The following is an 8,962-nucleotide window of genomic DNA, read 5'->3' on the forward strand; positions in this document are numbered from 1 at the left end:
AAGACCCAATACTATTATGGGCTACTGGACTCTTTTAGATTATTTTGCTGAGTTTACACACCTGTAATATTTAAATGATGGAACTTAACAAAAAAAGGGGATACAGATGAATGTCCATTTGGTATTTGTGTATTCAAAGTAGTTAGGATAGATATATAGTTACATTCTCTTAATGAATAGAGGAATTTGTTCTAATGGTATTTCTAAATAGGATATCAAGTTCACATCTTGTACAGCAATTAACCACTAGGAAGAATGTATGCAATGTGTTAATTGATTGAAACTGTCCTACCAATTTAATTTGAAACTGTCTCATTGCTATTTGTTTCTCAATAAAATTATGGAAAAAAAAAAAAAACACCTGGGTCCTTGCACTTGCCAGACAGGCACTTAGACTGCCAAGCCATCTTTTTTAGAAAAGCAATTTTATGAACTATACCAAGAACTTAAAATGTTTATAATTGCTTCTTCTCAGCCTTTTGGCTAAGACCAGGTGTAGTAAAATGCTTACCAGTTTTTGACTCATGGATTTGAACACATTTTTATATAATATATATATATATGACATTCTCATAACATTTTTAATATAAAAAATGGAAACAAATATTGAACAATAGGGAAGTGGCTATATAATCACTAAAAGTACTGGGTTTCCAAAATATTTAATTCTATGGAAAAGGTCTCACCATATAGCAAAAGAGAAAAATAAAACAAATCTAGTACTTATATATATTTTTTCTCAGTATTATGAAAAAAATTAAAAGACTATTAAATTTCCATGTTAACTCAGTGTGAAAAAGGGTTATTCTATCTATCTATCTATCTATCTATCTATCTATCTATGTATTGGCAGTACTGGGGGCCAAACTCTGGACCTTGCACTTACCAGGCAGGTACTTACACTGCTGAGCTATATCCACAGCCCTTCCGTTTTTTTTTTTTTTTTTTTTTTTATTTATTTATTGTGTGTGTGTGTGTGTGTGTGTGGCCAGCTCAGCTCACCAGGGGGCGGGGCTGGCTGGCATGTGGTGCTGGGGGATTGAACCGCCGTCCCTGTGCTTAGCTTAGCTTATCTTATTCTAAGTAGGTGCTTTAGACTACTGAGCCATCTCACCAGCCCCCGCAGTCCTTCTTTAAAAAAAAAAAAAGTAATAAAAAGAAAAGCCTTAGAAATGACACAAAGCTCCACTAAAACAAAGTAACAAGAAGTAAACAATGGTTGCTGTACTGCATACATAAAGTTATCTCAAATTACTTGTTTAGGTTTCCAGATATAGATGTGTAAAATTGGTTAAAAAATATATATATAGCGGCAGGGAAGATGGCTCAGTAAAATAAGCGCTTCCACAAAGGCCTGAGTTCAATCCATGGTACTGGAAAAAAAAAAAAAAAAAACTAAAAACAAAAAAGTTATAAAAAATTAAAAAGAATAAAAACAAATAAAATTTAGGCATTAAATGTTCCTTTTAAAAGACCAGCAGAAATCAGCAGTACAATTATCCAAATTTTCCTGCATATATACATAAATATATTTTTCCCTTCTTTCTTTTGTCCAGAGGTCACCTCTTAGTTGAGCATGGTGGTACACATCTGTAATCCCAGCACTTGGGAGGGCTGACACAGAAGAGTCACTATGAGTTTAAGGGCAGCTTGGTCTACATAGTGAGTTCAAAGCAAACCTGGAATACATAGATAAGACCCTGTGTCAAACCCTACCCCCTAGAAAAAAGAGAGCTGAGATTTAATAAACCATTAAAACTAGCTATATTTAAGCAGTGAGATATGCTTATTTTATTTTCTTCTTTGCAGTTTTATCTCTTAAAATATACACATACTTCTAAAATTTAAGTAAAACAATAAGAATTCACCTATATGACTTTGTGTAAATAAATTAAGGAGTTAAATGCTATTTTTCAAACGTTGAAAGTCGCTCAAAATTAAGTTGACATCCAATCTTTGCTCATTTCCTTTGAAGAAAATGCTAAAAATGGAGAAATACCATAACACCCTCTTTTGGAAGAAGTCCACTTTTCTTCATAGAAAACTCATGTGCATTATTAAGTTTTTAGAGTTTAAAGAGTCTTACCAATTATGAGGCCTGGCCCACTCATTTTATAAATAAAGAAACTTGGGTTTAAAAAGGAAGAGACCACCCAAGATCATAAAAGGACACATCAACGGGGCTGGGGATGGAGCCTCACCAGAACTTGTGTTTTTTTTAATTCTTTCCATTCTTTACTCAATAAACATTTGTAACAATGAAGAAAATGTTCATGTTCTCCCAAGCTGCAACTATGAAGGCCTGTACTCAAAAGGCATTCTAAGTACTTGGCCATTTAAAAATCTTATTTTAGAAACATGTCCATTCTTTTTTTTTTCTTTTTCTTGCATTTGGTACAGGGTCTACAGAGACTATAGTGTCTCACTGCATAGATCAGACTCGTAGTGATCCTCCTGTTTTTCGGCCTCCCATGCACTAGGATTACAGGTGGGTGCCACCATGCCCAGTCTTAATCCATCTCAGTGCATCCTAGGGGCGAGGCCAGCAGGACACACTGATCAAACCCTAATCCCTATGTCTGCCTACGCAGGCGCTTTAGTCCACTGAGCTATTTGGCTCACCCTTGAAACATGTCCATTTTTACCTATTACTTTACAAATCAGAATAAGAATTTATAACTTCATAACCTTGGTGTTTGTCTAAAATAATCCTCTATAAAGTGGCAACAGAGTAGTCTGTTGGTATAAGTGCCTGAAGTGATCCATGAAAGTGTTTTTCTATTAACTTGGCCCAGAAAAACCCACAAAGTTATGCAAATCAAGATCTTTTTGTTCACTTCAGGAATCTCCATGAAATTGCTGGGATTTGATGAAGGAGATATGGGTATCCACCAACTCACCAAGGGTCTGAAACTGTCACAGTGATCGAATTGTGCCCAGACCAAATGGGTTGGGCACAGAGTACGTGGCCCAAAACTGTGCTGAAACTTTGCAACACACACTTAAATAGTAAATTTGAACTTAAATGTGTAGCTCTAACTTTTGCAGTCATTGAATATACTGTGTACCAGGTAAATGAAACACTGAAGATTAGTTTGTGAGCTGAGAGAGATTGTGGTCAGATTAACCCACTTGGAGATGTTTCTCTTGCTACAGAGAAAGAACTGGTTCCTAAACCAAAGAAGCAGTTGTACAGAAGGAAAAAACATCCCTGAAGGAACAAAGACTTATGGTATGGGAAGAAATTTTTAACACAGAATAATATATGGCTTTTTAAAAATTATCATCTTATTAACAGTGTTTAAAGTGTGTTGAGCAGAAGTACTGGGGATATAATACTTGTTCCTAGTTGACAGTTCTTTGCCTCATGATAGATCTGTAAAAACAAGAGTTATTTGGCTGGGGGGATGGTCTAGTGGAATAAGTGCTTCCCTGGCAAGCACAAGGGCCTGAATTCAATTCCCAGTTCTGCCAAAAAAAAAAAAAAGAGTCATTCACTCTTTGGACAAACATTTTCTAAGCAGTCATGATCTGCAAGGTATGGTTTTAGGTGCTGGAGATTTAGCAGGGAAGAAAGAAGGTGCGGTCCCTGCTTTCATGGAACATACATGTTTGGGAGGTAGAGAACTGTTAATAAACAAAAGTAAATAAGTGAACAAGATGGCTGAGAAGTACTATTAAAAATAATGTTTACAGTATTACCTACTAAAAAATTGTTCACCAGTTCCCCTATGGCACCTAAACCAGTCCTACACATATTGCTGTCCACTGTAATGCAATGGGGTGTGAGCATAAGGCTTACAGTGACTTGCTTTACTAAAGAAAACTGGGAAATGGGCATTGTGGCACATGCCTATAAGCGCAGTAATTGGGATGCTGAGGCAGGAAGATTGCGAGTTAAAAGCCACATGGTGGGGGGAGGAGGAGGGAAAGAGAAAGACAAAGAGGAGGGAAAGGAGGCAGGAGAGTAACAGAAGGAGATAGGGAGAAAGAGGGAGGGGAGAGAAGAAACAGAAAACTGGGAGAAACTGTTTATATCTAATATCTAAACTAGTTAACATTTTAGGTATTTCTAGTCAGTCATATGTGCTGATTTTCAAGATAATTGATATTTATCAGCAGGGCGCTTCCTGTATAATTCGGCCACTGTCACAATACTAGCTGTTCTTGCCACCCTCTGACTTCCCAAACTCAGTCATCTCTACAGGCTGAGCAAGACTCATGCTACAAGCAAAAAGATAAAAATACAACAAAAATAACCAAGATAAATTTGAAGTCAGAAATGTAACTAAACATTTTGTTAATAGAGAAAGGAAGAACATAAGCAGTCCCCTAACCCCACCCGGGAACTGTGCACTAAACCACATCACTCAGCCCTTGTTAATGTTTTATTTTCAGACAGAATCTCCTAGGTCTCTAAAGTTGCCCAAGCTGGGCTTGAACTTGGGCTCCTCCTGCCTCAGCCTCCCAGACTGCTGAGATTACAGCGACACCCAATTCATATGTATCTTTTGACAAAAAAAGGAGATTTTGAATGGGGAAATTAACATTTTAAATAAAAGCCTATCCAGGGTGCCTGCCAAGACTAAGCAGACATGTCCAGCAGGTTTGATAACAGAACACTTTTCCCTTTGTGTAAACCTCTGTCTTTATTCCCTTGCACTAATAACTTATTTTCCTCTGTATAACCCATGTTCTGTATGATGAGTGGCCTTGTGATGTAACCTAAAAAGTTTAAACTCCCTTAGCAACCTAAAATGTCACCCAACCTTCCCATCATAATGCGCCAAATCTGCCTTTGTACTGCCCTGCTCACTTTCCCTTTAAAAGCCCTGAAACCCTCCTGGTGGGGCTCTTGATTCTCAGAAAGATCCTACTCAGAAGCCCACTGGTGTAATGAACTGCCTCCTAAAACTTCTCAGTGCCATTTTCCCAGTGTTTGCTCTGTTTCTGTAACAATTTAATTTACATTGTATAGACAGAAACATTTTTTTAGTAAATCAGCCTATCTTTTAAAAAAATCAAATAAAAGAAAACTTTGAATCAATTTCTTTTTTCCATTTATGAGTGTATGTTCAATTCTATTTTGTTGTTATTGGCAATCAAATTTGGGGGTGGTGTACCACTGAGTTATATCCTTCAGCCTTTTTAGTTTTTACTTTAAGACAGAGTCTCCCTAAGTTGCCCAGGCTGGCTTCAGACTTGCAATCCTCCTGCCTGGGCTTTTCTCAGTACTGGGTTTCAGATGTGCCCCACCTTGCTCAGCAGTTTAATGGGTTTTAATTGCCAACACAATCAGGGTATAAAAGCTTTACCACTAATCTATTTTTAATTTTACGTCTGTGGTGGTTAATAATTTAATGCATTTAGTACAGGGTTTACAGGGTCTCCCTACACAGATTGGACTCGTAGAGATACTCCTATTATCAGCCTCCCAAGTGCTGGGATTCAGGTGCATGCTGCCAAGCTCAGTCTTTTTTTTTTTCCTGCCGAACTGGGGATTGAACTCAGGACCCTGCACTTGCCAGGGAAGCGCTTATTCTACTAAGCCATCTCCCCTGCCCAGAGTCTCAATCAAGCCTTATCATGCCCCGGGGGTGGGGCCAGGAGTGGGGATCGAACCCTAGTCACTGAGCCTGCCTAAGCAGGTGCTTTAGTCCACTGAGCTATTTGGCCAGCCCAGAACATTATTATTCTTGATACATATTAGTTGACACAAAAGAAAAGATGATAGGGCCATCATGAATAAATTAACTGGCTATATCATAAAAGCTGAAAATTTCTGAACTACACAGACTACTTTGAACTGTAGGATAACCAGTTTCTACAAGCAGAGTTATTGGCACAATTGACTCATCATATTTTGTATTCTATTGTAGACATTTGTTTTTTACTGTTTCCATTAATATAAAACTTTCTTTTTTCTGGAAGAGTTTTACTGTTTAGCCCTCCAGGATGGCCTCCCACTTAGGATTCTCCTGCCTCAGCCTCCAAAGTGCTGGGATTACAGGTATGTGCCATGGCTGAGCTTACAAAGAATTCTGAAAGACAGACCATGCTTCTTTCATCTTTGTTCTTCTCGCTCTCTCTCTCTCTGTCTCTCTCTCTGTGCTAGGAATTGAATATAGGGCCTCATGTATGCTAGCCAGCACTCTAACACAGCTCCAGCTCCAGCTCATATCTCCATCACATTTTTTTCCTTTTTCTCTTTTTTGTGGTACTAGAGATTGAGCTCAGAGCTCTGCCCATGGTAAGCAAGTGCCCTACCACTAAGCTATATCCCCAGCTCTACTGCTGTATTTGATTCACCCTATACAGGGTCTTAAGACAAGGAGGATCTCAACAAATATTTGATGAATAAAATAATTAGAATATTCAGATCAATGGAGTTGGGGAAAGTAGCAGCAGGCTAAATTTTAACATCTTTGTAGCATAGCAATATCACTCAAAAATACATTAAAATCATATGATGATTAAAATGTGACTTATTAAAGAAACAACAGAGTTGTTTTTTTTTTTTTTTTTTTTTTGTATTTAGTACAGGGTGTACAGGATCTCACTACACAGTTTGGACTCATAATAATTCTCCTCTTTTCAGCTTCCCAAGTGCTAGGATTTCGGGCGTGTGCCCGCATGCCCAGTCTCAACTGCCGTCTCAGCACACCCTGGGGGGCAGGGCTGGCATGGCACACTGGGGATCCAACCCCATTCTGAGTCTGCCTAAGCAGATGCTTTAATCTGCTGAGCTATCTGGCCAGCCCCCAAACAGAATTCTTGTTTGTTTGTTTTTCTTTTGGTACTGGGAATTGAATTCAAGATCTGTGCTTGCTAGGCTGGTGCCTGTGCCTGACCCTGAACAATTCATCTTATGAGGAAACTTTGTTCCTAGGGAGTCCTGCTGTACAGCTTCAGTTTGAGCACATAAAGCTCAACGGTAAGTCTTGTGGTCTGTTGACCTCCTTCCTTTTCACTAGAAAAAAATTTTTTTCATTTCTTTCACAAATCTACCAACATTACTTTCCAGTAAACATGGCCATGTGACATGGGTATTACCTTTAACAAAGTTTAAAGTGGAAGAAAACAATTAAAAAGAAGCTGAACATCACTTACAAAATGAAAGCTGCTCTTCTGCAGGAAGTTTTTGTGGTTGTCAGATTAAAGGAGATAGTGGATACGTTTGTGAAAGACAAAAGGTAACTACATAAGAGGTATTCATCTGGTGGTTTAGAATTTAATGACCAATTCAATAATCTTATTTTTCATCTTGTTGTGTTACAGTTGCTTAATACAATCACAGAATGACCAGTTATATCAAAAGAGTACCTTTAGACTAACACTTGAATGTTATAGTGGCAAGATCAAGCTAAGTTGGGTAAGGCATAAATATATATTGCTATACAATTTCTATCCTTTTGCACCACTTTCAAGAAAGCACACAGGGGCAGCAAGATAGCTCAGTAGACTAAGCACCTGCTTAGGCAAGTGCAGGGACCAGAGTTCAATCCCCAGCTCCACATGTCATGGCTGTCGGGCCCCTGGGTGTGATGCTGCACGCCTATAATTCCAGCACTGGGGAGGCTGAAAATAGGAAGATCACTATGAGTCTGAGTGTATGGTGAGACCCTGTACCAAACACATTAAAAAAAAAAAAAAAAAAAAAAAAAAAAAAAAAAAAAAAAAGCACATAGAACATTTTACTGTCTAAAATTACTTTTCATTTATTCTAAAAGAAATCCAGAAAGCAATTAAAAAAAAAAAAAAAGAGTATCTGATACAGTTTCTTATGTCACAGGCGAACACTTGCCAAGTTCTACAGTTCAGAAGAATGACAGGGTGTGGTGGCTCATGTCTGCAATTCCAGCACTCAAGAGGCTGAGGCAGGAAGGTGGCTAAGTTACATAACGAATTCAAGACCAGTCGGAACTTCTTAGAGAGACCCTGGCTCAAAAAAACACAATTATGTTTCCAGTCAATATTTCTGACTATATATATTTTTTTTTCTCTGACTACATTTTTAATATTATTATAGCTTTAAAAGACTATGATGGTTCAGGCGGCTATGTTGGGCTCTAGAAGATGGTGGTCTCCACAGGAGTTAAAGTTCTTCATAATTTTTGCTTGTTGGAAGACCTTGAAGAAGGACAAAAAGGAGCAGGCAATGGTACAGTTAGCTGGGGCCTTGAAGATGATGAAGACATGACACTTATGAGGTGGACGGGCATGATTATTGGGCCACCAAGGACAAATTATGAGGACAGAGTATATAGCCTGAAAGCAGAATGTGGACTAAATACCCAGAAACTCCTTCATCAGTTAGATTTGTAAGAAAAATTAAAATGAACGGAATAAGTAATTCCAGTGGAATGGTGGGTGCATGCAGCACACCAGTGCTAGCAAAACAGCAAAATTCATATAGCATTAAAGTTTTACTTCAAGAGCTAAGATGTCTAATGATGTCCAAAGAAAATATGAAGCTTCCACAACCACCACAACGAAAACATAACAATCAGTTTTAGTGGATTTCAAACTTGTTTTAAATCAACTTTCTACTCATATTAATGTCTTGATTAAATATCACAATTCAAAATATCCACACATTAAGTAAAAGAATTCTAGCTGATAAACATGACCTGGACATTTGTCAGAATATATTTAATAAATGTTCACCCATGATGTTTTCAGGTAACAGGAGGAAAAATGCAGCACAATTTTTCTTTTTCTAGTTGAGGTGCTGTCATTTAAAGGTGAACCTGGAGTACTCCACATAGATTCAGGTTTACAAGGTGAAAGAAAGCATGGGAAGAACTGTCAGATGTCAGTGGAAACAAGTGTTTCTGAAAAATAAAATCTCAAGAAGGAAAAACAGGGGCTGGTGAGATGGCTCAGTGGTCTAAAGCACCTACTTAGAACAAGCTTAGCAAAGCAGAGGGACCACGGTTCAATCCCCCAGCACCACATGCCA

General features: G+C 38.1%; 1 protein-coding gene and 1 pseudogene across 3 annotated transcripts in view; one reads left to right on the forward strand and one right to left on the reverse strand.

Moving 5' to 3' along the window:
• Positions 1–8,962, reverse strand: part of Kiaa0391 (KIAA0391 ortholog) — a 141,762-nt gene that overhangs the window by 53,714 nt on the left and 79,086 nt on the right. The window lies entirely within an intron of this gene.
• Positions 8,065–8,516, forward strand: LOC105742947 (annotated as a pseudogene).

Source organism: Octodon degus, unplaced genomic scaffold (assembly GCF_000260255.1).
Source record: "Octodon degus isolate 3935 unplaced genomic scaffold, OctDeg1.0 scaffold00086, whole genome shotgun sequence".
Lineage (NCBI taxonomy): Eukaryota > Metazoa > Chordata > Mammalia > Rodentia > Octodontidae > Octodon > Octodon degus.